This window comes from Procambarus clarkii, chromosome 25, assembly GCF_040958095.1.
Source record: "Procambarus clarkii isolate CNS0578487 chromosome 25, FALCON_Pclarkii_2.0, whole genome shotgun sequence".
NCBI classification, from domain to species: domain Eukaryota; kingdom Metazoa; phylum Arthropoda; class Malacostraca; order Decapoda; family Cambaridae; genus Procambarus; species Procambarus clarkii.
The window spans coordinates 12,925,567-12,951,943 of NC_091174.1; the positions used below are offsets into that span (position 1 = coordinate 12,925,567).

The following is a 26,377-nucleotide window of genomic DNA, read 5'->3' on the forward strand; positions in this document are numbered from 1 at the left end:
CAATGAATCCGCTAATCGTTAACTGTTCTCCTCTGTTAACCCAACAGTGACTGGATACCTAGCTTTTAACCGATTGGTGGGGTGATGTTCCAGGGGAAAATTAGTGGGTAAGGCTTACCATGAGCTATGGGAAGGGAAAAGCTCTCAGCCGGCTTACAAGAGTCAGAAGTTGTCTGTTCCTGTACCCCACCTGTGTATAAACAAAAAGGGGGGGAGGGGGAAAGGGAATGGCAATGAGGCAGGAGAAGAGGCATTAAATATGCAAAAGTTTGTGGACAAGAAAAAGAGGCAATGTGATGACACAAAATAGTGACAAGAATCAACAAAATTTACAAAGATGAATTTTTAACATTAAACGCAAAAATAAGAAGCCATAATTGTGTGTGGAATAATTCAACTTATGTACACATAATTGCCAAAAACAGTGATTGAGTAAAGTACACGTCTTACAAAATAGGTTTATATATTAAATTATAAGTAAATCTGTTTCTGGCACAGCTCAAAGATAATGTCATGCACCCAACTTCGTTGCTGCTATTCTGTCTAGGAATGTTGTTGATAAATTCTGGTGAGAAAGAACAAATTGTGATTTGACAATAACTACTGGTACATAACCTCATTGCATAGTAAACAATTAAAAAAAAGTAATTTTTTAATGAATCTTGGTTAACTTCATTACATCCATACAGATGTATTATAACCACATTTATATCTTTCATTTAAAAACTGGGCCGTAACAACTAAAATCAGCATATGATGCTAACTACATTACCCTGGGAACAACATATGATAATAGCCACTATTTAAGAGTTAATAGAAACATGTTTAATACAGTAATTAAACTTTGTGAAAACGGCCATTTTGCTATGAGTGTTGTGAGAGAATTTGGGGTAAAGATAAGGAACGCAGCCGGCAGGTTTGCAATCGGCTTAAGAATAAATGATTTGATGGCAAGTGATTCGACTGCAAGATTTAAACAGAGGTACAGCATATGCACACTGTCAGGAGGGTTTGGAAGCTCATCTTTACTGCCCCTTATTTTATTGTTCTGCAGCTCAACTGTTGAGATGCTATTACCTACTCCTACATACCACTTAGACTTCCTTAAACACTAATGTTGCCACTATCCAGTTTAATTATTTATTTATTTATTATTGTATAATAAAATATGAACTAATATAACCCTAAGCAAGCCTAGTGCATGCAACAAAACAGAGAACACATTCCCTTATAGTAGAAAAATCGATTTTCAGTAACTAAATAACACTTGACAGAACATTTTCCACTGTCAACTTTGCAACTGTATAAAAAAATAAAAATAAGAGAAAGTTATTTATTTATATATAATAATACAAAAATGTTGATAAAAGTGACTGCTACTCTATACACAAATCATCTTCAGTAAAACATCTTCAAGAAAAACAATGATTGTGAATGTGTTTTTCTAATTAGGCCTAACAACAGTAAAGCAAACTGAGTTGACAGATCCATGGAAAATCAATTTGAAGTCCTACAAGAAGCTCTGGCTACCAGATCATCCCCCCTACAGGTGTGGTGAGAAACCATAAAACAACAAAAGTTAATATAAACATAATTACACAGAAGCTGGTATACAAGGTTGTTGTGGTTTCCCAGTGGCAGTGAGGGTGTTATGAGGGTGGAGGCTCCTCCTCCTACAACTCCACACCCACACCTCCCTCCATCACACACCTCCAGCGCACAACTCACCAACACACTCAACTTCTTTTCTGCTCGCAAGTCTCACCACTAGCACACATTCGATCACAAATTTTTCCGGAAACAAGTTGATAAATGGGAAGAGAAAAACAAATCTATATATAACTAACGAGTGTTGAGCGAAGGAGACTATTGGATGAGACAAGTGACTACGCGATCCTATCTTTTGTATTTCTCGATACACTTAAGGCTTACAAATCTCTCCTCATTTTACTCCTCCAGAAACTCTCTCTAGTCATGTTTTGACATTAATTGTTGTGCTTTTAGTGGAAATTTCATATCTTTCGCTACATATATACGAGCGTTATTGTTCAATTTCTATATTGATAATATATATTTTTAATATTTATAAACCTTAACATATATATATCAAAATGTCTAAGAGCCACTATAGCTTTTTCCTCTGAAAGCGGTCACTATTTTTCCGGTCCCTGTTATTTTTGTTGTTGATTTTGCTTTTAAGAATTTAATAATAATAATTTACTTATATTAATTACAGAGGATCCAATTACAGTTATTAAATAATAGGTATACCTTAAGATTAATGGATTTCTATTGTCAGTTTAGTTTAGTTTAGTTCATTTATTATGCACCCCATACCCATCTTGTGGGCGGTAGTGGAAAGGGTTACAGAGGTACATAATGGGCTCAGGGACTGAACCCCACAATTCATTTAGCTAAGCAAGTTACAATCTTGATGAGCTAGTTACAAAATTCAATATAAGTCGTCACATCAACAATCAGAAAGTAGATCTCGCACACATGTACGAAATTGGAGCCTAAATACGAAACATTGTGAACGAAGTTGTTATTTGTATACAAAACAATTGTGTATGAAACGCCTAGATGTGTTGCCCAGCCCACTCAAATAGCGAATTGGGCTACTTTTGAGAGCCCCGCGCTCCCAAATTTTTAATTTCGCTACTTGCTACTTTTTGGGCTAATTTAAAAGCAAGATGTGCTAATTTGGGCTATTAATGTTAAGAAACTCAATTATGATTATTTAGGATCAGATGCAACACAAACAAGCACCCCGCGATAGAAGCCACAGACTGACGATTTAAATGCGAGCACAGCATGCAGAGTATTTTCTGCGGTTGGAAGAAAACGCTCACAGAGTGGGGGACTTATTTTATTTTTATAATAATAATAATAATAAATTATTTATTAAATACAAATAATTAATTAATAATAATAATCATAATAAATGATTAGATAATTGATAATCCTTAAATGAAGAAGCATAATAGCTAATTAATTCCAATTCTTGGTATTCTTGGCTTATCACTTTGGGGGGTTCCGTCGGAGCACCCCCAAAGGTAACACAAATTCGTTGCAAGATGGAAAAAGTGTCCCCAGCAAACTGCTTTAGCGTCTTCCCTTGGAAAGTAAGACAGGGGATCGATGCAGGGGATCCCGGGAGGAGGGTGGGCGTTTTGTAGTGTATCAGCAGGCGAGGAGGAGGCGAACAAGAGGTCGCCGAGTCCGCGGGCGCGCTTTAAGTACCCTGCTCGATGCGCGCGCGCTACTTAGTCGGTTAGACACAAATTCATGGTAATACGTTTTCTTCCGACAGAAACTTCGCCGCTTTGGGAAACAGTGACTATATCCTTTCACGATCACAAAGATCACATTCACTCCAAAAAAATCTTCCACTTACGGGCTATTCTTCCCACTTCTTGGGTGGCTTCTTCATCAATCAATCACAAATATGCAGTTACAGCCCCGATCCTGTGCCAAGAACGGTTGAGGGCCACAGGGACCAGACATGACAGTATGCTCTCGGCAAAACTTTTTAATTACTGAACAATTTGGAAGATATTAATCGAGAACACTTCTTCAAAAGGTTAGATGTAAGACGAACAAGGAACAACGGTTTCGAGCTCAACAAGTCACATTGAAGGATGGAAAATATTTGTTTTCACCCATAGAATTATAAAGTTGTGGAAACGTATACCCGCCGAAGTCGTAAATGCCAAAACATTGCTCGATAAAATCCCCAAAACAAATGGGAGGGGCCTTTAACAAGCCAGACAACTTTCCTGTCCTCGTTTAGACTACTAGAGAGAGATACCTGAATTTGCCCGAGGGCCACCCTCGAGTAAATTCATGGAAACCATAGAACCATCTTCCCGACGAAGCCATAAATGATAATTCGTTCCCTATCACCTAATGCATCTGTTTCCCTAGCAGTACATAGGCACCCGGGAGTTAGTCAACTGTTGCGGGGTTGCATCCAGGGGAGGGTCACCAGTCCGACGTTATAGACCTAGTTTGATATGTCTAACGTACGTGACAATTAATTTCCTAAGTGTAGTTAATTAAGAGAGAGAGAGAGAGAGAGAGAGAGAGAGAGAGAGAGAGAGAGAGAGAGAGAGAGAGAGAGAGAGAGAGAGAGAGAGAGAGAGAGAGAGAGAGAGAGAGAGAGAGAGAGCGAGAGCAAGAGCGAGAGAGAGAGAGAGAGAGAGAGAGAGAGAGAGAGAGAGAGAGAGAGAGAGAGAGAGAGAGAGAGAGAGAGAGAGAGAGAGAGAGAGAGAGAGAGAGAGAGAGAGAGAGAGAGAGAGAGAGAGAGAGAGACAACGTCTACGATACTGCTGTATCCAAGACTACTAAATAAATATGAAAACTCACTAAACACTATGTATCTAATCTACTGAACAACGTAATATAATCGTACATGCTAAACTCATTTTCTGTTTTAAAACCGGATGTATTGTTATGCTAGGCTGTATTAGGTTATGTTATTTATTTATTTATTTATTTATATATATACATGAAGGTACATTGGGTTTGTGAGAATACATTGGATAGTACAGTATTTACATTCTTGTAAAGCCACTAGTACGCGCAGCGTTTCGGGCAGGTCCTTAATCTAGCAGATAATTTTAAGTAGGTAATTTCAATCAGAATTGATAAATGATAAAGATACATTACAAGAGAAAAATGAGATGAGAGAGATAAGTAAGTATATTAAAGCACATTGTTATATTAAAGCTCTGATTGATTACATTGACAGCTTGATTAGTAATTTAAACAAGATTAATAGACACCATACAGCAGATTGACAGCACATATAAGACAGCAATGATCACAATGGTAAAGATGTTCAGATTGGGTTCATAAAGATTGGGAGATTGGGTAGCAAAAGATACAGATAAACAAGATTTATAAACACCATACAACAGATTGGCAGCACATATAAGAAAACAGCAATTATCACAATGGTAAAGATGTTCAAATTGGGAACATAAAGGTTGGGAGATTGGGTAGCAATTGATACAGTGCAATTTTAAGGCAAAAAGTGAAAAACTATGAAGATGAAATTAGGTACTTTTTAGTATTGATTTTGAATGATGCAAAAGTTGGACAGCTTTTCAATTCAGTAGGGAGTGAGTTCCATAAACTGGGTCCCTTTATTTGCATAGAGTGTTTACACAGATTAAGTTTAACTCTGGGGATATCAAAGAGATATTTATTTCTGGTGTGGTGATAATGGGTCCTATTACATCTGTCCAGGAAGAGTTTCAGACAAGGATTTGCATTTAAGAACAGGGTTTTGTAAATGTAGTTGACACAAGAGAATTTGTGCAGTGAGATTATGTTTAGCATGTTTAGGGAGTTAAACAAGGGGGCTGTGTGTTGTCTGAAAGCAGAATTTGATCACAATGATAAGGTTAGGCTGCATTGGGCTCGGTTGGATGAGATTGGTTTGATTTGGGTTACGTTGGGTTGGGTTGAGCTAGGTTAGTCAGGCTTCAAAATTAAAAATTCCACTACGCCACGGAGTAGTCCCTGTGGCGCAGTGGTAAAGCGCGTGCCCGGCTCTTTGACCTGCTGGCCGGGAAGGATTGACCGGGCGACAATCCTTAACTGTTCATCCAGCAGAGAATAGGTTGTTAAAAGAAAAAATTAGGGAAAAAAATTAGGATTAAGGACCTGCCGAAACACTATGAATGCTAGTGGCTTTACAAGAATTTAAGAACTCTTTTAATATATAAATAAAAATAAAAAAAAGCCGCTGATGAATCTTCTAGTGTGCGATGAGACTTGTATCTGGCATAATTAAAATATTAACTTAAATAATTCGTTTGTTAGACAATATATGATATTCAGATCTATAAATTACTTTAGAAAGACCTATAATGCATATATAAATATTAATTTACACATTCCTGGTGATATACGCTAGGAATTTCAATATGGCGTTCAAATAACTTTAGGCACAGGGTCTCTGGGTCGGTTGGTCGCTTACGGGTCATCGACTACGACCCCGCCAGTCGTCAGGAGGCAACGGCGGCGTGAGTATGTCGCTCCCGTGTAGGTACGGCTGATAATTTTTTTTTTTTTTTTTTGCTATCTGAGCAGTTGGGAGGTAGCATGAATATATAGTCTATCTCCACCTACAATGCTAATGCATTATACATTTGTTCGCTATTATAACAATTAGTTTTTGTAGTAATGTCTCCGAGGGTCATTGTTTTTTCATCCGGGTTGTGTAGTATTCAAATGTTTGTATTGCACTAATGCTAAATAATCTGTCCTCTCTCGGATATTGTGGAAGATTTTGAGGATCATGATTTACCAACATTATATGGGTTTTTTGTTGAGTTTGAACCCGTTGCTCCTTGTTCATGTAACATCTGATCTTTTGAAGACATTGTCCTGATCGACATCCTCCAAATTGTTTAGTATTTTAAAGGTTTCTATGAAGTCCGCCCTGTCATGCCTGGTTTGTGGTGTTGTTAGCCCTGTGGCCCTCAACCGTTCCTGATACGAGAGATGACTAAGCTCTGGTATGATTTTTGTCGTAAGACATATCTCCATAGCTCTGGTAAGACACGGCTCCAGAGCAGCTATGTCTTTCTGAAGATGAGGTTTCCATGTCTGGATGCAATAATTCATGTGGGGGCGCACCAGAAACTTATACAATTGAAGGTCTACTTTCTTCTCCTTGAAGGTAAAGGTATGCATGATTATTCCCAGGGTTTGGTTTGCCGATTGGTGGATTCTGACTCCAAGATAATGTTGATGATTTGGTAGGTGTGTTGTGTACTGTTATGCCTCACGTGATGGATTCTAACTCCAAGTTCCTTTTCTTCATGTATCTGTTGAAAGGTAGTGCTGTCAATTTGGTAGTGACGGACTGTTATGCCCCATATACAAGGTCTTGCATTTATCGACATTAAAAAGTCATCTGACCATTTGTGTAGTTCATGTAGATCTCTTTGTAAAGTTTTAATATGGCTTTCACTTCCCACTTTACCACAGATCTTAGTGTCACCTGCAAATTTGATGTGGTTTGTAATATTCGCATCTATGTCATTGATGTTTGACGAAAAGGGTTGGCCCTAAAATGGACCACTGTGGCATCCCACTTAGCACATTGGTGGGGGGGTTGGGTGAGATATTTGCTTGCTTGGCTTGCGATTACACAACTGGTCGGGCTCCGGGGGTGTGACTTGTTGGGCTTCTAGTTGTTCAGAGTCGGGCTCCGGTTCGTGCATGGTTGTGCATCAATGGTTGACTGTGTACTAGTGCTCCAGGTTTGTTTGCTAGGCCTCCATGGTCGTATGTTTGCTAGAAATCCGGGTTTCTCTTTTCGTACAAAGCTCAATTTTTGTTTGCTATGGCTCCATAATTGCTTTCTAGGGCAAGTGAAGGGTTTTAGGTAGGGCTAAGGAAGTGTTTGCTTGGCAGAGCTTGGAATGGAGTTTGGTTGGGCTCTAGGGCTGTTTGTTTAGCTAGGTGGGGGTTGGATAAGATGTATACTTGCTAGGCTTGTGGTTACACAACAGGTCGAGCTCCGGTTACACAGCTGGTTGAGCTCCGGTTACACAACTGGTCGAGCTCTAGTTACACAACTGGTCGAGCTCTAGTTACACAACTGGTCGGGCTCCGGTTACACAACTGGTCGGGCTCCGGTTACACAACTGGTCGGGCTCTGGTTACACAACTGGTCGGGCTCTGGTTACACAACTGGTCGGGCTCCGGTTACACAACTGGTCGGGCTTTGGTTACACAACTGGTCGGGCTTTGGTTACACAACTGGTCGGGCTTTGGTTACACAACTGGTCGGGCTTCGGTTACACAACTGGTCGGGCTTCGGTTACACAACTGGTCGGGCTCCGGTTACACACCTGGTCGGGCTCCGGGGGTGCCACTTGGGCTTTGGCGTGTGCATGGTCGGGCTTTGGGTTGTGCATGGTTGTGCTTCAGAGGTTTTGTTCGGTTCATTCATGCTAGGCTTGCGGTTACACAACTGGTCGGGATCCGCTTACACAACTGGTCGGGGTCCGCTTACACAACTGGTTGGGCTTTGGGGTGCACAATAAACCACCACTCACTGGTTGAATAGGCGATGTTTAATGAACTATCCACCTCTGGTGGCAAAAAATCAAATTATTATTATTATATATATATATATATATATATATATATATATATATATATATATATATATATATATATATATATATATATATATATATATATATATATATATATATATATATATATATATATATAATGTCGTACCTAGTAGCCAGAACGCACTTCTATGCCTACTATGCAAGGCCCGATTTGCCTAATAAGCCAAGTTTTCATGAATTAATTGTTTTTCGACTACCTAACCTAACCTAACTTTTTAGGCTACCTAACCTAACCTATAAAGATAGGTTAGGTTAGGTTAGATAGGGTTGGTTAGGTTCGGTCATATATCTACGTTAATTTTAACTCCAATTAAAAAAAATTGACCTCATACGTAATGAAATGGGTAGCTTTATCATTTCATAAGAAAAAAATTAGAGAAAATATATTAATTCAGGAAAATTTGGCTTATTAGGCAAATTGGGCCTTGCAAAGTAGGCTGAGAAGTGCTTTCTGGCTACTAGGTACGACATATATATCAGTGAATGAGATGTATGTCAAGTTTTGTGAAATATATGATAAAGGCACAAAAATAATTATACCAAAACAGAGATGCAGAACTAGGAAACAGGATTGGTTCAATAGAAATTGCGAGAGGGCTAGAGACCAAAAGACACAAAAATGGAATCAATACAGGAAGTGGCCGAACCCCCAAACATACCAGCGATACAAAGATGGGAGAAACAACTACACGGCAGTGAGGAGAGAGGCAGAAAGAAATTTTGAAAAAGGGATTGCAGACAAATGTAAAACAGAACCAGGTGTATTCTATAAATTCATAAACAACAAATTGCAGGTAAAGGATAATATTCGGAGGTTGAAAATGGGAAATAGATTCACGGAAGATGAAAAGGAAATGTGTGAAACACTAAACGAAAAGTTCCAAAGTGTGTTAGTACAAAATGAAATCTTTAGGGAACCAGATACAATAAGAATTCCAGAGAACAACATAGAGCACATAGGTGTCTAGAGACGAAGTGGAAAAAATGCTCAAGGAGCTAAGTAAGAACAAAGCAGTTGGTCCAGATGGAGTTTCACCATGGGTTCTGAGAGAATGTGCACCTGAGCTCAGCATTCCACTTCAACTGATTTTTCAGGCATCCCTGTGTACAGGAGCTGTAGCTGATGTGTGGAAAAAGGCTAACATAGTTCCAATCTACAAAAGTGGAAACAGGGAAGACCCCCTTAATTATAGACCTGTATCATTGACAAGTGTAATAGTCAAAATATTGGAAAAAATAATTAAAACTAAATGGGTAGAACACTTGGAGGAAAACGCTATAATATCAGACAGACAGTATGGTTTTCGATCTGGAAGATCCTGTGTAACGAACTTGCTCAGTTTTTATGATCGAGCCACAGAGATTTTACAAGAAAGAGATGGTTGGGTTGACTGCATCTATCTGGACCTAAAAAAGGCTTTAGACAGAGTTCCCCATAAGAGGTTGTTCTGGAAACTGGAACATATTGGAGGAGTGACAGGTAAGCTACTAACATGGATGAAAAATTTCCTAACTGACAGAAAAATGAGGGACATAATCAGAGGCAAGGTATCGGATTGGAGGAATATCACGAGTGGAGTACCTCAGGGTTCAGTTCTTGCACCGGTAATGTTCATTGTCTACATAAACGATCTACCAGTGGGAATACACAATTACATGAACATGTTTGCTGATGATGCTAAGATAATAGAGAAGATAAGAAACTTAGATGATTGTCATGCCCTTCAAGAAGACCTGGACAAAATAAGTATATGGAGCAACACTTGGCAAATGGAATTTAATGTGAATAAATGCCATGTTATGGAATGTGGAATTGGAGAACATAGACCCCACACAACCTATAAATTATGTGAGAAATCTTTAAAGAATTCTGATAAAGAAAAGGATCTAGGGGTGGTTTTAGATAGAAAAATGTCACCTGAGGACCACATTAAGAACATTGTGAGAGGAGCCTATGCTACACTTTCTAACCTTAGAATTGCTTTTAAATACATGGATGGCGAAATACTAAAGAAATTGTTCACGACTTTTATTAGACCAAAGCTGGAATATGCAGCGATTGTATGGTGCCCATATCTTAAGAAGCACATCAACAAACTGGAAAAGGTGCAACGACATGCCACTAAGTGGCTCCCAGAACTGAAGGACAAGAGCTACGAGGAGAGATTAGAGGCATTAAATATGCAAAAACTAGAAGATAGAAGAAAAAAAGGCGATATGATCACTATGTTCAAAATAGTAACAGGAATAGATAAAATTGATAGGGAAGAATTCCTGAGACTCGGAACTTCAAGAACAAGAGGTCATAGATTTAAACTAACGAAACAAAGCTGCCGGAGAAATATACGAAAATTCACTTTTGTAAACAGAGTGGTAGACGGTTGGAACAAGTTAAGTGAGAAGGTGGTGGAGGCCAAAACCGTCAGTAATTTCAAAGCATTATATGACTGTGCTGGGGAGACGGGACACCACGAGCGTAGCTCTCATCCTGTAACTACACTTAGGTAATTACACTTAGGTAATTACACTTAAGTAATTACATACACAGTTAGGAAGTAAGGACGGGCTTTGTGAGTTCGTACTCTAGGGGGGTATGGCTTATCAGTTCGTGCCCTTACAATGGAAGACTAGGCCTTTAGCCATCCATTAGGCCATCTCCAAAGACACAATAGTCATGCTGCACATGTAGTAGACAGCAATGGCATCCACATGCTGCAGGGAAAGCAGTGATAGATGTATAACGCAATAAAAATCAGGATGTGAGCCATAGGAGCAGAACTTCCTACCATTAACAGTGGGGCGACTGATGGATGAAAGAATGAGGGGCCAATGTTGACGAGGAAGGGATGGCACCAGCAGGCCTGCAGATTAAATCAACAGAGAAGAATTAGATACTAGTCGAATCAATGTTCACTGAACCTGGTAAGACCAGTAGAGGAAGCCAATACATAGCAAAATTCTCTATCAGGGTATTTTCCCTGCAGTATTGTTAGTAAACCTTGTTTGTCTAGGAATGCCAAATTTATTTCAGGCAATCACGTGTTTTGTTGCATATATGTTTTTTCTGGGGGGAGCCCCGTCAGCTCCCTGGAGCTATACCGGCTGATATGCTAATGTCAGACTTTGGCATCAGTCATGTGTATGGAGTTCTAGGGCCTACTGGGGACCACGGCCAGAACCTGGCCCCCCTCAGAGAGGCAAGGGGAGCAATGGCCTATAGAAACCCCCGTGTGGTTGGAAGCATTCTATGTCTGCCATCGACCGGGTCAAGCATCCAGAAAGGTAAGCATTCCAAAACAAACCCCTATTCTGGTGAAAATTGCTACCTAAAGCCGAACTAGTGGATAGAACTCTTCAACAGAAAACAAGGAAACTAGTATGACGTCATACGTCACCGCGCCGCTGTCTGCGCAGCTCCCCCCTCCCTGGGAGGGGGAAGGGGGAGCCCCAGACCTCCCACACCGGCTATCCACCCATCAGTTCTTCGGCTGATGCTATGGGCAACGGTTATGTGCTCTGGCTCCAGTGGTTGTTTCAGCACTGTACCTAGAGTGTGGTGTCTGTTTTCTAGGTGGTGCGTGAGCCGGGAGTGATTCTCCAGTACTCGGGCTGCATGCGCCTAGGGTTCCCTTCCCTAGGTGCCCTGTAAGTACTGCCCTTGGGGCTTGGGGCCACCTTCCACAAGTTCCTTGGGTCCTGCCCCTGCTTGGCCGTTTACTGCTTGGTTTTCGGCCGCTCTTTGTGTGCTCGGGTGTTCTGTCTCCCTTGTTCGCCTTAGAGTAAGGGGCAGTTTTTGCACTGGTGGGGCGCAGAGTACTGTGCAGCTTGTCTTTACCAATCATAGCGGCCGGCTCTGTTCCGCTTGGGTACGCTGTCCTCTTGCGGGGTTTTCTTTTTCTTTTTGTTTATCTACCTGGTGGGGGGTCTGCCTTCATTCTTGCCCCTTGTGTCCCTTGTGTTCTGAGTATTTTCTGGTGGTACCCCCTGCTAGGTCCCCATGAGTCTACACGTCCCGGGGGTTCAGCTCTTAGAAAGTTGTTTGGTAGCTTTGGGTGCCGGTTAGCAGTACCCTGCCTGGGATTACCTGAGCGCGAGTCCTCTTATAGTAAACGCTCGGGACCCTGGGAAACCCCTGGGGGCGCGCGGGTCTGATGGATGTGACCCCAGAGTCCCCCCCTCGCTTCCAGCGAGTTTGAGGGTTGCTCTCACCCTTTGTCTCTGGGTGACTCTCTGTTTTGCCTCCGTCTGCTGCCTGTGGGGTCGGTGAGACCTTCGACCCGGAGTCCTGCGAGTTTGGTTGCTCGTTGTGGCTCGGTTACCCAGTTGTGCTAACAAAGCGGGTGCGGGCAGCAGGGGCGTTGCACTTGAGCCTTGGTGGTGGCAACGTTCTTGTGGTTTCCTCCCCGGGAGCCCCGGGGCTGCCCCGTTGTAGTTCGTTTTGGGACTTGGGGGTGTTGGTTGCTTCGGTTCCATCCAGGCCCCCTTGTCTTTCCCCTGGATCACCCTTCCTGCCTGCATCCTGTTCCTTACCGTCTGTAGGTTCGGGGCGGGGTTTTTGATGGTGTTGAGACTCGGGCAGTCTCGGGGAATTCCCCTTCCGGGGTAGTGACGGGAGCATTTGAGCCTGTTCCTCCAGCCGTGTTGTATGAGTCTGCCAGTGGGCTCCCTTCCTTAGTGTTTTCACGGCTGCCCCGGTTTTCTGGTACGGCTGGGGCTTTGGGGGAACGGCTCGGCCCCGGGGCCTGTCGTGTAGGTTCCCGGGGCTGGGGAGGGGCTGACTTGGGGGGCTTTGGCCCCATTGGACCCCGTGGGGTTTTTTTTATCCCCCTCTAGGCGGGGCTTGTGGTTACGCGGAGTGGGGTCTTTCCTCCCCACTCGCCGTACGTGCTGTTGGGCGTCGGCCCCTCCCCGGGCTCGGTTCCTTGGCCTTTGAGTCGTTTGGTTCCGTCCTGTGGGTGGATGTTTCCTCCCACCCCTTTTTGGGACGGTGTTTTCATCATGTTTCCCCGTTCGATGGGGTTCTGCGTGACTTCTGATCTCGGGTGCGCCTGCGCCTTCATGTGCCTTCGGGACTAGTGTTGGCTTCTGTGTTCTCAAGGGTACGGGAAGGTTTTTCGCTACTTCGCACATTATTGGAACGTCTGTCGGCTCCTCGTCCTTGTCGCCCTGTTGGGCTACTTGTCGCCCTGTTGGGCTACTTGTCGCCCTGTTGGGCTACTTGTTGCCCTGTTGGGCTACTTGTTGCCCTGTTGGGCTGCTTGTCGCCCTGTTGGGCTGCTTGTCGCCCTGTTGGGCTGCTTGTCGCCCTGTTGGGCTGCTTGTCGCCCTGTTGGGCTGCTTGTCGCCCTGTTGGGCTGCTTGTCGCCCGGTTGGGCTGCTTGTCGCCCGGTTGGGCTGCTTGTCGCCCGGTTGGGCTGCTTGTCGCCCGGTTGAGTTCTTTTTTGGGCTTTTTGCTTCTTTGGCCGGTTTTATTGTTCCTGCTTCCTCTTTTGGCTACTTTTCTCGTGCAGTAGTCCTGGCTGGCGCCTTCCCGCAGAGAGGGTGTGCGGTTCGGCCAGCGTGTTATGCGCATGCGCCGTGGAGTTTGTTTTGGTCTGGGCGGTGTTTCAGTGCTGGTGTTTTGCGCCCTTTTTGCTACAGGGCTTCGCCTCTCGTTCTTCTCCCTGGCTGCGGTATGTGCCCCTTCGCGCCGGGGGTGTCCTGGTTCCCAGTTGTGGGGAGGACACCGCGGTTTTCCCTGTGTCATGGGTGTGGACCGCCTCCTTCGCCTCTCCCTGCTCTCCTGCGGGTCCGGCAGGGTCCGGCTCTGGCGTCTTCACCTGGCGGTGCTCCCAGGTTCTTCTGGGCACAGTTGAGTAATTACCTAAGTGTAATTACCTAAGTGTAGTTACAGGATGAGAGCTACGCTCGTGGTGTCCCGTCTTCCCAGCACTCTTTGTCATATAACGCTTTGAAACTACTGACGGTCTTGGCCTCCACCACCTTCTCACTTAACTTGTTCCAACCGTCTACCACTCTATTTGCGAAGGTGAATTTTCTTATATTTCTTCGGCATCTGTGTTTAGCTAGTTTAAATCTATGACCTCTTGTTCTTGAAATTCCAGGTCTCAGGAAGTCTTCCCTGTCGATTTTATCAATTCCTGTAACTATTTTGTATGTAGTGATCATATCACCTCTTTTTCTTCTGTCTTCTAGTTTTGGCATATTTAATGCTTCTAACCTCTCCTCGTAGCTCTTGCCCTTCAGTTCTGGGAGCCACTTAGTAGCATGTCTTTGCACCTTTTCCAGTTTGTTGATGTGCTTCTTAAGATATGGGCACCACACAACAGCTGCATATTCTAGCTTTGGCCTAACAAAAGTCATGAACAATTTCTTTAGTATATCGCCATCCATGTATTTAAATGCAATTCTGAAGTTAGAAAGCATAGCATAGGCTCCTTGCACAATATTCTTTATGTGGTCCTCAGGTGATAGTTTTCTATCTAGAACCACTCCTAGATCTCTTTCTTTATCAGAATTCTTTAAAGATTTCTCACATAATATATAGGTTGTGTGGGGTCTATGTTCTCCTATTCCACATTCCATAAGATGACATTTATTAACATTAAATTCCATTTGCCAAGTGGTGCTCCATATACTTATTTTGTCCAGGTCTTCTTGAAGGGCATGACAGTCATCTAAATTTCTTATCCTTCCTATTATCTTAGCATCATCAGCAAACATGTTCATATAATTCTGTATACCAACTGGTAGATCATTTATGTACACAATAAACATCACTGGTGCAAGAACTGAACCCTGTGGTACTCCACTTGTGACATTTCTCCATTCTGATACATTGCCTCTGATTACTGCCCTCATTTTTCTATCAGTCAGAAAATTTTTCATCCATGATAGAAGCTTACCTGTCACCCCTCCAATATTTTCCAGTTTCCAGAACAACCTCTTATGTGGAACTCTGTCGAAAGCCTTTTTTAGGTCCAGATAGATGCAGTCAACCCAACCATCTCTTTCCTGTAATATCTCTGTGGCTCGATCATAGAAACTGAGTAAATTCGATACACAGGATCTTCCAGATCGAAAACCATACTGTCTGTCTGATATTATATCATTTCTCTCTAGGTGTTCTACCCATTTAGTTTTGATTAGTTTTTCCAATACTTTCACTATTACACTTGTCAATGATACAGGTCTATAATTGAGGGGGTCTTCCCTGCTGCCACTTTTGTAGATTGGAACTATGTTAGCCTGTTTCCACCCGTCTGCTACGATTCCTGTACACAGGGATGCCTGAAAGATCAGGTGAAGTGGAATGCTGAGCTCAGATGCACATTCTCTCAGAACCCATGGTGAAACGCCATCTGGGCCAGCTGCTTTGTTCTTACCGAGCTCCTTGAGCATTTTTTCCACTTCGTCTCTAGACACCTCTATGTGTTCTATGTTGTTCTCTGGAATTCTTATTGTATCTGGTTCCCTAAAGATTTCATTTTGTACAAACACACTTTGGAACTTTTCGTTTAGTGTTTCACACATTTCCTTTTCATCTTCCGTGAATCTATTTCCCATTTTCAACCTCTGAATATTATCCTTTACCTGCAATTTGTTGTTTATGAATTTATAGAATAGACCTGGTTCTGTTTTACATTTGTCCGCAATCCCTTTTTCAAAATTTCTTTCTGCCTCTCTCCTCACTGCCGTGTAGTTGTTTCTCGCATCTTTGTATCGCTGGTATGTTTGGGGGTTCGGCCTCTTCCTGTATTGATTCCATTTTTGTGTCTTTCGGTCTCTAGCCCTCTCGCAATTTCTATTGAACCAATCCTGTTTCCTAGTTCTGCATCTCTGTTTTGGTATAAATTTTTTTGTGCCTTTATCATATATTTCACAAAACTTGCCATACATCTCATTCACTTCCTTGCCTAGCATCAAGTCTGTCCAATTATACTCACTAAAAAAATTTCTAAGGTCACCATAATGTCCTCTCCTGAAGTCTGGTTTTTCAACTGCTTCAACCTCCTTATTTTCTTCCAGCTTATAACGCATTGCATACTTTATTCCCAAAAAGACATGGTCACTTTTACCCAAGGGAGGAAGGTACTGAATGTCAAATATCTCTTCCTCCTTCCTGGTAAATATCAAATCTAGCATGGAGGGAACGTCCCCTTCCCTCATCCTCGTAGCTTGTTTAACATGTTGATACAAGAATGTTTCCAGGATGAGGTCTACAAATTTACAGGTCCAAAAATCTTCTGTTTTAGCTTCATATGCTTCCCAGTCTATGGATTTCAAGTTGAAGTCACCGACTATCAACAGTCGTGATCTATCGTTATCCGCTCTCGCTATAATCTCTCTCATTATTGTTATAAGACCTTCACGTTTACTATCTAGCTCCTCCTTTGACCATGTGCTGCTTGGCGGTGGACTATATGCATTTATCATCATTAGTTTATCATCCTCATAGCAGATCTCTAGTGCTATTATGTCAACTTCTTGTGGATTGGCAGTCATTATTTCCTTCACCTTTAGGTGTTCTTTTACCAGCACAGCAACGCCACCGCCTTTCCTAATTTTTCTGTCCCGTCTCCAAATTGAGTAGCCCCTTGGGAATATGACCTCATTTAAAATTACATCTTCAAGTTTTGTCTCCGTGAGTGCAACAATGTCTGGTGTCTGCAGCTGAATTACATCACTTAACTCCAGTATCTTCGATCTCACTCCATCTATGTTGGTGTATGCAATCTTCAGGAACTTGTTCCCCCTCTCCTTATTCTTCACTCCCCCTCTCTCTATTGATTTTGTTGGTTTGCCTTTATGTACCACTTTACTGGTTTGCCTACCCCTATCACTTTGTAGAAAAAAGAATTTATTTCTTCTTCATTCCTGCTCTCATTTAAATGTTTTGCCTCGGCGAGGTTCAGTTTCAGCTTCTCTCTATCTTCTTTTGAAAGATCTCGTCTTAACGACCACCCTTTCCCATCCTCATCCCTTTGCAATTTTCTAGCATTCCTTAGTACTTCTTCCATCTGTTTGGCACCGTTTAGGGTGATCCTCAAAGGTCGATCTTTCCCTTTTACGTACCTGCCTATTCTCCTGTAGTCGCACACATTCTCTCTGTTTGTAAGACCTTCCACGAGGCCAACAATTTTATCTACTACTTTAGCTTCTTCTACAGCTCTTTCTGACCTAGATGTTATCGCCTTTTCTTTGCAGCCAAAAATGATCAGGGACTTACTCCGATCAACTGTGTTTTGCACCAACTTCGGGTTAGATGCCAATTCTTTCCTCACTTCTAGCCTAATGTTTGTTTTATCTTGGTTGCTGCAGTGTTTGACTTCCTTTACTGCTTCTTCTATTTTTTCCTTCTCCTTGGCCACTTGTGCATAAGTGAGTTGCATATCTTTCTTGCACTGTTCTATTCCCTGTGTAACTTCCTCCATCTGTGCTGACAAAAGCTGTTTCTCCTGTTGAATTTCCTTGCCTAACCTATTGTAGTCATTTATGTTTAAATTTACTTTAACTTCTTCCAAAGCTATTTTTAAGAGTTTATTTTCTTCTTCCATGGCTTTGCAATTTGTTTCCAATTGATTCTTATCCTTGCGCAAGTCTTTCACTAAACCCTCAAGACATAAAACTTTGCTATTCAAATGGTCATTACTTTCTTTCAATTTACTAATTATTTCTACATGAGAGTTCACTATAGTATCTAAATTTACCAACTTGTTATGTAGACTACTAATATCAATGCTTTCTTCATTGAATCCCTCAAAATCAAGCTCTGTTTTGTTTTTCCCCTTGCCAGGGGCCATCTTGAATGTTCTTCTCGATCTGCACTGTAAACACTAGGGCAACTTTTTCTCATCCGATTTTTCACTTCCCTTAGCACTTTCCTGTTATCTCACCTATTTTTCAAGAGCACTATACCTTTATGTTCTCTGGGACACCACTCACTACCATCAACCTGTACTACAATACTTAGGATTGTTGAAATATGCTGGAGCTCCTCTGCTGCAAGTGTTGACCCTAGGGGTGTCACCTTTTGAATCATGTCAAGTTCGTGCCACCGTTCGCCAGGTGAGTTTCTGCGGTCTGGCGTCTTTTGGCCGGGCGCTGGATGCGGAGTTGTTTATATACCTGTCTTTATTTAGGTGTATTTTTGTACGACTGAGACCGTTCGCACACCAGTGACTGTCCCTTTTTCAACCCTTCCTGTCCCACTCATGTGCATGTCCAACCCATGCTGGAGTCATTCAGGGGACCCTCCTTTTTTAATGTTGTAAGGTGTGGGGGTTGTTGGGTTGGTTCTGTACTCACCTGGTTAGGCTCCTGGCTGTGCTTGCAGGATTTGAGCTCTGGCTCTTGGGTCCCGCCTATCTGGTAGAACTTGCGGGATAGTACCAGTGGAGTGCAGTGGTGCTATTGGCACATTTGGGGAACACTGTATTACCATCAGAGGTCTGTGCTTGTTACACGACCTACTTGCGAGTATAAGCCTTCTTGCTGGTTCGTCCGTGGACTTCCAGGGCGCACTAGCCTGTTTTCGTATGGCAGTTCCGGCCCGTCCTGGTTGTGGGGGTATGTGGGCCGGTGGACTGCTCCTAGCAGCTGCCTGGTGGGCCACCCTCTGGCCGGTCTAGCCTGGCCTTGGGCCGGGCTTGAGGTGTAAAAGAGCTCCCAGTACCTCATCCAGCAGGTATCGAGCGGGGTTTCTCCGCCGTCGGTCGCCTGGTGCAGGTTTCTGGGCCTGCGGGGTTTTGTCGTGTCTCCATTGGCCCTGTCTGGGGTCTGCCTGCTCCGTTCTCTGCCTTTGCAGAAGGGAGTTGCTATTTACATGTTGCATGTTGCAGTGGTGCCTGTTGCTGCTGCTGCACGTGTGCATTGGTACCGTGTTTCACGGTGGCGTGTCCTTGTTCCTGTGTCCGGTTGTGGAGTGGCACTTTGCTGCCGTTTTGTGCCTGGGGATTGCGTGGGGTTTTTTCTGTCCCTGCCTGATTGTCCACCCCTGGTTGTTCTGGGGTTTTTGTGCTTCTGCTCTTTCTTCCTGCCTCCTCTGCAGCAGGGGTGTTCTGTGTGTGTTCTTAGGCGTTTGTCAGCCTGTGTCCTGTGATGTGCTTCTTTGTCTCGGTCTATTGCAGTTGTTCGTACCCCTTGGTTCGGGTACTGTTCTGGTGGCGACCCTTCCGCCTTCTTTGGTTTCCTAGCTTGCCCTGCCAGTTGTTTTTTTGGGGTCTTGCAATGTCTCGCGTCGGACCCGTCGTTTCTGAACTCCTGGTGGGCTTGCATGCTTTGGGGAGTTTTTCTGTTCGGCAGACGTTCCATCTCCTTGTGCCGCCTGGTTTTCGGTGGTCGCGCCCGAGATCTTCCCGCGGCTCCGCCTTTTCCTGGGCTCGGAGGGGCCTTCTCGGGGCTGCTTATATTCTGCCTCGCGGTCTCGCCTCCGGTTGGTGGTCGGGTGGCTTCGTGGTAGGTGTCCCACCTGCGTGCTTCTCTTGGCGGCAGTATGGGGTATTTTGGCGGTCCTTCCTTTTCCTGTCCCTTCTTAGGTGGTTACTCTTGTTAGCTTGGTTTACTCTCGGCTTGGTTTTCTGGTGGGGGTTGGGGGCCGTCGTCTTGCCACATACTGTCGCCTCTTTTCGTGCGGCGCAGGCGGAGCCGCTTCAGCTTGCTTTCGGTCTTGGTGTTGCTTCTGCACCGTTAGTCAGCTGTCTTGTGCGTCGTTTCACCTCCGGCCTGTTCGTGCGCCGCTTGCACCATCCTGGTCTCTGGTCAGCGTGCTCTGTCTTCTCCTCGGTTGGTAGTGCCCCTTCAGTTCCGGTGTGTTTTTTCGTCGGCTCTTTCCTTTTGGCCTTTGCCTCTGGGGGTCGAGTCGCTGAGTTTTCTTGCTCCTTCGGTTTTAGCGTTTTGGTTGTTCGGTGGCAGCAGTCTCCATCTTTTCTGGCGCGGGGTGGGGCTGCTGCGTTCTGGAGGGGTCCAGGGTTTGTTGGTGCTTCGTTGGTCGGGCTGGGGGTGTGTCGTTTTTTGTGTTCAGTGGCGGCCCTCCGCTGTTGTTTGCGTGCCACAGCGTTTGGGTCCAGAGCACGTTTTGCGTTGATCCGGTTCTGTTCTTCCCGGTTCGCGGGTGATAGTGTCCCGGGTGGTCAGAAGTGTTCTTGTGGCTAAGCTGCCTGTGTTCTTCCCTCATGCCTGTGGCGTTCGTGGCTTCGCTGCTCTCGCTGCCGTCTGAGCGACGTGGCCTTGCGGTCTTTCGGGCATAGATTTTTGGTGTTCGTGCAGGGGCCTTGCTGCTCGTTGTTCTCGTGTTGTTCCCGGGACTTTTCGGGGCTGTGGCGCCTTGGGTTGGCGTTTGCTGTCGGTTGTCTTGCCTCCTTGGGGGGTGCGTGGTGTCCGCCTCCCGGTTCTGTCCCTTTGACCTTCCTCTGTGGGTAGTTAGCTCCGGGGAGCCAATGGGGCTTACCCCCAGAAAACCAGTGTTGAATGTAATGAAACGCCATTTTCTGGGTGAGACCCAGAGGCTCCCCGGCAACCCTCCCTCCCTCCGGTCGGCGGTTTTTCGCGTGTTTTGACATCCAGCCTCAGAACTGATGGGTGGATAGCCGGCGTGGGAAGTCTAGGGCTTCCCCTTCCCCCTCCCGGGGAGGGGGGAGCTGCGCAGACAGCGGAGCGGTGACGTATGAAGTCATACTAGTTTCCTTGTTTTCTGTTGAAGAGTTCTATCCACTAGTTCGGCTTTAGGTAGCAATTTTCACCAGAATAGGGGTTTGTTTTGGAATGCTTACCTTTCTGGATGATTGACCCAGTCGATGGCAGACATAGAATGCTTCCAACCACATGGGGGTTTCTATAGGCCATTGCTCCCCTTGCCTCTCTGAGGGGGCCAGATTCTGGCCGTGGTCCCCAGTAGGCCCTAGAAATCCATACACATGACTGATGCCAAAGTCTGACATTAGCATATCAGCCGGTAAAACTCCGGGGAGCCTCCGGGTCTCACCCAGAAAATGGCGTTTCATTACATTCAACGCTGGTTTTTTGTAATTTTCAGTTTCTCTGGTTGATCTCTGTTATGGTGCTTCTACCTTGTATGAGCCAGGTGCTGGCTCTTGCAGTCGGTTGATTATGAATGGGTCTTGATGGCCGGTGCATTGAGGTAAGGTTTGCTGCTACTAGAATTAAGTTTGGCAGCTTGATTTTTGTTAGGTTTACAAATGTGAATAACTGTGTAACCATTTAAGGTGTGTAATGTTGTTGTTTGAAGTGTTCATTTAGCCATATTTTAGTTAAGTTGATAAAAAAAAGATTTTCCTCTTATGCTTCTAGTAATGCATATATATATATTGGAAATAATTTCCACATTTAACACTTAGATACTAAATATTAAATTAAATTACTATAAAGTTTGTCTTCTGTTTATAATAATATAATTAAAATGAAATAATACACAGTAATATGCTTTATAGGCTGACACAATTCTCTGCTTGATTGCGTCAGCTCCTCCTGCCTGGCCACCAGACGATTGAAGACCTGATGTTGTTCTGTTACATCTCGTTATTAAATTAAGGCGAGTAGATTAAATTAGATACATCAAGTTAATAATATTAATTTAATTTCTTAATTAGAATTTAGCGACCACTCCTAAATAAATATTAAGCCTTGCACTGACTAAAATGTGGGAAAGTGTTGGAGGGAGGAAAGGTTCACCATTTTAGATAAACACAGCCCATGTTGGTGACGTACCATGTTGACGGTGACAAAATCCTTGCATTAGTTTCTTAAAGATCTACTACAGTACTCTTGTTTAAGGTAACTGCACTGTATTTTGCCTCACAATTGATAAGTATACAAACATAATATGTAAGATTTGGCTGTTTCTTGTGTATATAAGGTACAGTAGAACCTCTATTAACGAGTTTAATCCGTTCTGGCACCGAGCTCGTTACCTGGAAAACTCGTCTTAAGAAACAAATTTCCCCATTTAAAAGAAAGGAAATAAATTTAATCCGTTCCACTCCCAAAAACATCCATACTTGTATGACTTTTTTTATGTAAATATAATACTGCACGTGTAATTATAAATGTTTTGTTGTAGTGTTTTAATATTTACTTTACCTTATGAAGAGTAGCTGCTGGCTCGAGGGAGACGATGGGGAGGTGGGAAGGAGGAGAGGGGTTATGGTGTGGAAGGAGAATCCACCTCTGAGTCAGGCGGACTCTCTCTTCTTGGGAATTTCACCCAAATTTCATTTCAAATGTCACACAAGGATGCGTTAGACCAGCACCAAATTAAAAACTACGTCGATTACACTCGTTGTGTCAACAATATAATAGTCTTACGACGAAGATACAATACAATGCCGTTTTCTCAAATAGGCAATGTGGTTATTAAAGAAAACAGAAATTTCATGGCAAACATGTATACAATCTCCAAGTCGATCGGATAAGAATTGGATTTTATAGAAATATTTGCTCAAATGACGCTTGAGCGCGGTGTTTGGGTGCATTCAAGAGAAAAAAGTGTGTCACGTTCAAGCGACATATACCTGCGAAAGTGATAACACTTTCATAAAGTGTTATCACAAAGTGATAAATTAATTAAACATTTTCACACACCGGGTTGTCACTGCTTTATCAGGGCAGCTTTTCCAAGAATGCGTTCACCTTTTCAAACATTCCAAACACTTCCCTGATCTCAGTGGAAGAGGCAGCATCCTCCCTTACCTCCTCATTCCCTTACTAATGGTGTAAATTGTTGATGAGGACCTGCCATACTCCCTTGTGAGATCAATCACACAGACACCACACTCATGCTTTGCTATAATTTCCTTCTTTAAATCCACAGTAATTGTCTTTCTTTCTCTTGACAACACTATCTTTAGCAAGCAGCTTCTTTGGAGACATCGTGTGTTACAAATTGTAGTCGCAAAACCACTAAAAACCCAAAGAAAAGCTCAAATAAATCCAGAGGGATGCTTGTCGTGTGCGATACACCACCACCACTGGCGTCGGAGGCGTCCGAGAATTTGCGAGAACCCGCGAGATGCTAGGAAGCACCATGTGGTTTTGCTCGTTAATAGAGGCGAGCTCGTCAATAGAGACAAATTTGCTGTGAGTGGCTTGCTCGTTACTGGAAAAACTCGTTAATCGAGGTTCCACTGTATTAGGAGTGAGTGTGGCTACACTGTAGGACATCACCATAATCAAAAGTGAAAATACTAACTCTTCAACTTCAAATTGAAGTTAACAATTGATGAAACTGGGATTCTTTCATTACATAATCAATTGTGATTTTTCCCAATCTAATAAGTAAATTGCCGGCAGGAGAGGAAGCATCAACATTACAAGTCAGACAAGAGGCAGCCGTATTTTCCACAAAGCCGCTTCTGGTCCATGGATGATGTTACTCGAGGCTTACTCTGGTCTATGGACGTTCTTAGACAGGTAAGTATTTTGTTTACTACTAACTTCAATTCAGATGGTGCAGTAAATCATATAAATTAATTCATTACTCTGAAATAAACTTGGGAGTAACAGAATTCAAGCTTTAAATAAAATAAATAATAAATATTGCACCATCTGAATTCAAATAATTAATAAATAACCCCCACTGTGGGAACTGTGTGTAAAATAACCTATTTTATACAGTCTGTTAGAAATTAAAATTAAATACTGTAGTTAAGTTATCCACATAATCCCACATTGTTGGTCTTTCATACTTAGATGGCTAATTGCTAGTCATTTGTACCTGGATGTGCAGTAGCCTAATGTGCAATGGAACATGTCAACTTAATCAAAACTTAATTCAAATAAATTATTGTTGCTAGTTCAGATTGAAGCAACAAACTTAGTTAAAAAATAAAATATTGTAATTAAATAAACAGCCTCGACAAATAATATCTAGATCACTAGACTAATGTGGCTGTAATTTTATAATAACATTAACAGCAGCACATGTTGGCTTTATGGTCTCACCATAATTTGCATTTCACGGACCTTTTCTAAGTCTAGAAAATATCTAGAAAAGCTAAATCTTTTTGTGGGAATTTATTCACTGATGGTGTTCAGCTCTCACGACAATCTCAAGGTTATGAAGCTACTAAATAAATAAATACCATCAAATATTACCAATCCATAATAAGAGGTTAAATATTACAGTATTTTAAATTTACTTGTCTATATTCCTAAGTTTAGGGAATTGTTTAATCTTTAAATGTATACAGTAAAAAAAAAAAATAATAACTTCACCTCTCCTTGTCTGCACCAATATTATTATAATGGTTATAGTAGTGCCCCCTGTGAGGGCAGGATTACACTACTCTATATATTTACAATTAAGCTAGGCTTGTACTAAATGCTGTACAATCTAGCCATTTATTACTATTTTGTGCAGACCTATAATGTTTATTACTATTTTGTGCAGACCTATAGTGGGTGGAACAAATTAGCATGAGTTGTCCTGAACAATAGACAGTGTTCATTATTTATACAGTGTATGGTAAATAATCCTTACATTTAATTCACTATCATTACTGTTATACTACATTTGTGTAAGACAGTGGTAAGATGTACAGCTGCCCCATAATACTGAGGGTGATTCTGAAGAGCTAACTTGACTCAAATTATTCACAGCCAACTGTAATCCACAACCGTTGTATTGATCATCACTCAAATTAATACACAATATACACAAAATATAGATATACCTAATTGTGAATTGACATTAGTATGACAGACAAGATGTCTACCACCAGTACCTTGTACTTCAGGTCTCTAATGAATCACAAGGGTTATGTGACCTGACAACTTCAGAAATGTGAGGAGCTAGCTCAATCTTCCACTGTGACTTAAACTACTTGAAAGCCACATAAAGGTGGCACAACAAAAACTACAGAATATTGCTGCAGCAGCAGATAAAACACACACACAAAGTCTCATTGAAGAAAAAATTTAATGCAGACAGACTAGCCTACGGGCCACTCCAAGCAACATCCTGTTGAACCAACCTCTCACAAGTCAACCCTGGCCCCAGGCTGGGCTTGGGGAGTAGAACTCCCAGAACCCCATCCAGGTTGGTAACTTCCTCACCAAAACAGCAAAATATGACGAAAGCGTCTAAGATTGTCTGGCAAATTAATCCAAATTCTAGAACAACTGCCTAGACCTGGATAGTACCTGAATGAGGTTCTGGGAGTTGTTGTTCTTCCAACAAGCTGTTCCTTGGAGCAGCCCGCAGGCCCACATATCCATTACAGCCCAGTTGGTGCAGCACTTCTCGCAGAAAACTGTCCAGTTCTTGGAGATTTGCACTTTTGTTCTGGAAATATTTCTTATACTTACTGAGAGGATATTGAACAGCCATGGACCTCTGATGTTCATACATTGTTCTCCAATTGTGCCTATGGCACTTCTACTCTTTTCTTCATTTCCTTCCATATGTCACTTCAGAATGTTGTTATTTTACCGTGCAAATTTGGGACCTGACCCTCCAGTATTATTCATAAAAATGTATATATGCTGTATATGATTGGGCACTGCACATTTTCAGAGCTTTGAGAAGATCCCAATAGTTTAGGTGCTTTATCATGTCTATGTGTACCACATATGTTATCTGTATTCCCTTTATTTCAGCAATCTCTCTTGCTCTGAAGGAAGAAGTGAGCATGGAGCAATACTCAAGGAGGGATAGCACAAGCGATTTGTAAGAGCATTGTGATGGGATCCCTGGATTTGAAGGCTCTCATAATCCATCCTATAATTTTTTGTAGCTGATGCTATATTTGCTTGGTTATGCTCCCTAAACATTAGGTCGTCAGACATCATCATTCCCAGATCCTTTACATGTTGCTTTCCTACTATAAGCAGATTTGATTGTGTTTTGTATTCTGTATTTTGCTTAATATTTTCATTTTTACTATACCTAAATAACTGGAACTTATCACTGTTAAACATGTGATTTTCTGCTGCTCAATCAAAAACTTTATTAATATCATCTTGTAGTTTTTCAGTGTCTTTAACAGAAGTAATCTTCATGCTAATTTTTGTGTCATCTGCAAAGGAAGACACGAGGCTGTAGCGTATTTGTTTATATCTGACATGAGAATAAGGAAAAGCAGTGGTACAAGGACCGTGCCCTGAGGCACAGAACTTTTCACTGTGCTTGCTCTTGATATTATTTGATTGACTGCTATTCTTTGTGTTCTGTTTGACAGAAAATTTAATATCCATTG

At 42.6% G+C, this 26,377-nt stretch overlaps 1 protein-coding gene and 1 long non-coding RNA gene across 10 annotated transcripts in view; one reads left to right on the plus strand and one right to left on the minus strand.

Moving 5' to 3' along the window:
- The window catches only part of LOC123756482 (palmitoyltransferase ZDHHC20-B), a 73,202-nt gene extending 71,335 nt beyond the window's left edge, over nt 1–1,867 (minus strand). For 3 of the 6 annotated variants that reach the window (XR_011229624.1, XM_045739671.2, XM_045739668.2), the window contains exon 1: nt 1,729–1,867. The gene's annotated coding sequence lies outside the window, so the exon portion shown is untranslated. Of the gene's footprint in view, nt 1–118; nt 186–1,598 lie in introns of those variants that run through there. The other 3 variants (XM_045739669.2, XM_069331332.1, XM_069331331.1) reach the window with 3 other exon arrangements.
- Nucleotides 1,868–5,981: 4,114 nt separating this feature from the next.
- LOC138368644 (uncharacterized) overlaps nt 5,982–26,377 on the plus strand; it is a 28,742-nt gene continuing 8,346 nt past the window's right edge. Inside the window, exons 1-4 of one of the 4 annotated variants that reach the window (XR_011229625.1) lie at nt 5,982–6,058; nt 21,199–21,303; nt 21,614–21,714; nt 23,472–23,591. This is a non-coding gene — a long non-coding RNA (uncharacterized lncRNA). Of the gene's footprint in view, nt 6,059–6,441; nt 6,701–21,198; nt 21,304–21,613; nt 21,715–23,471; nt 23,592–26,377 lie in introns of those variants that run through there. The other 3 variants (XR_011229627.1, XR_011229628.1, XR_011229626.1) reach the window with 3 other exon arrangements.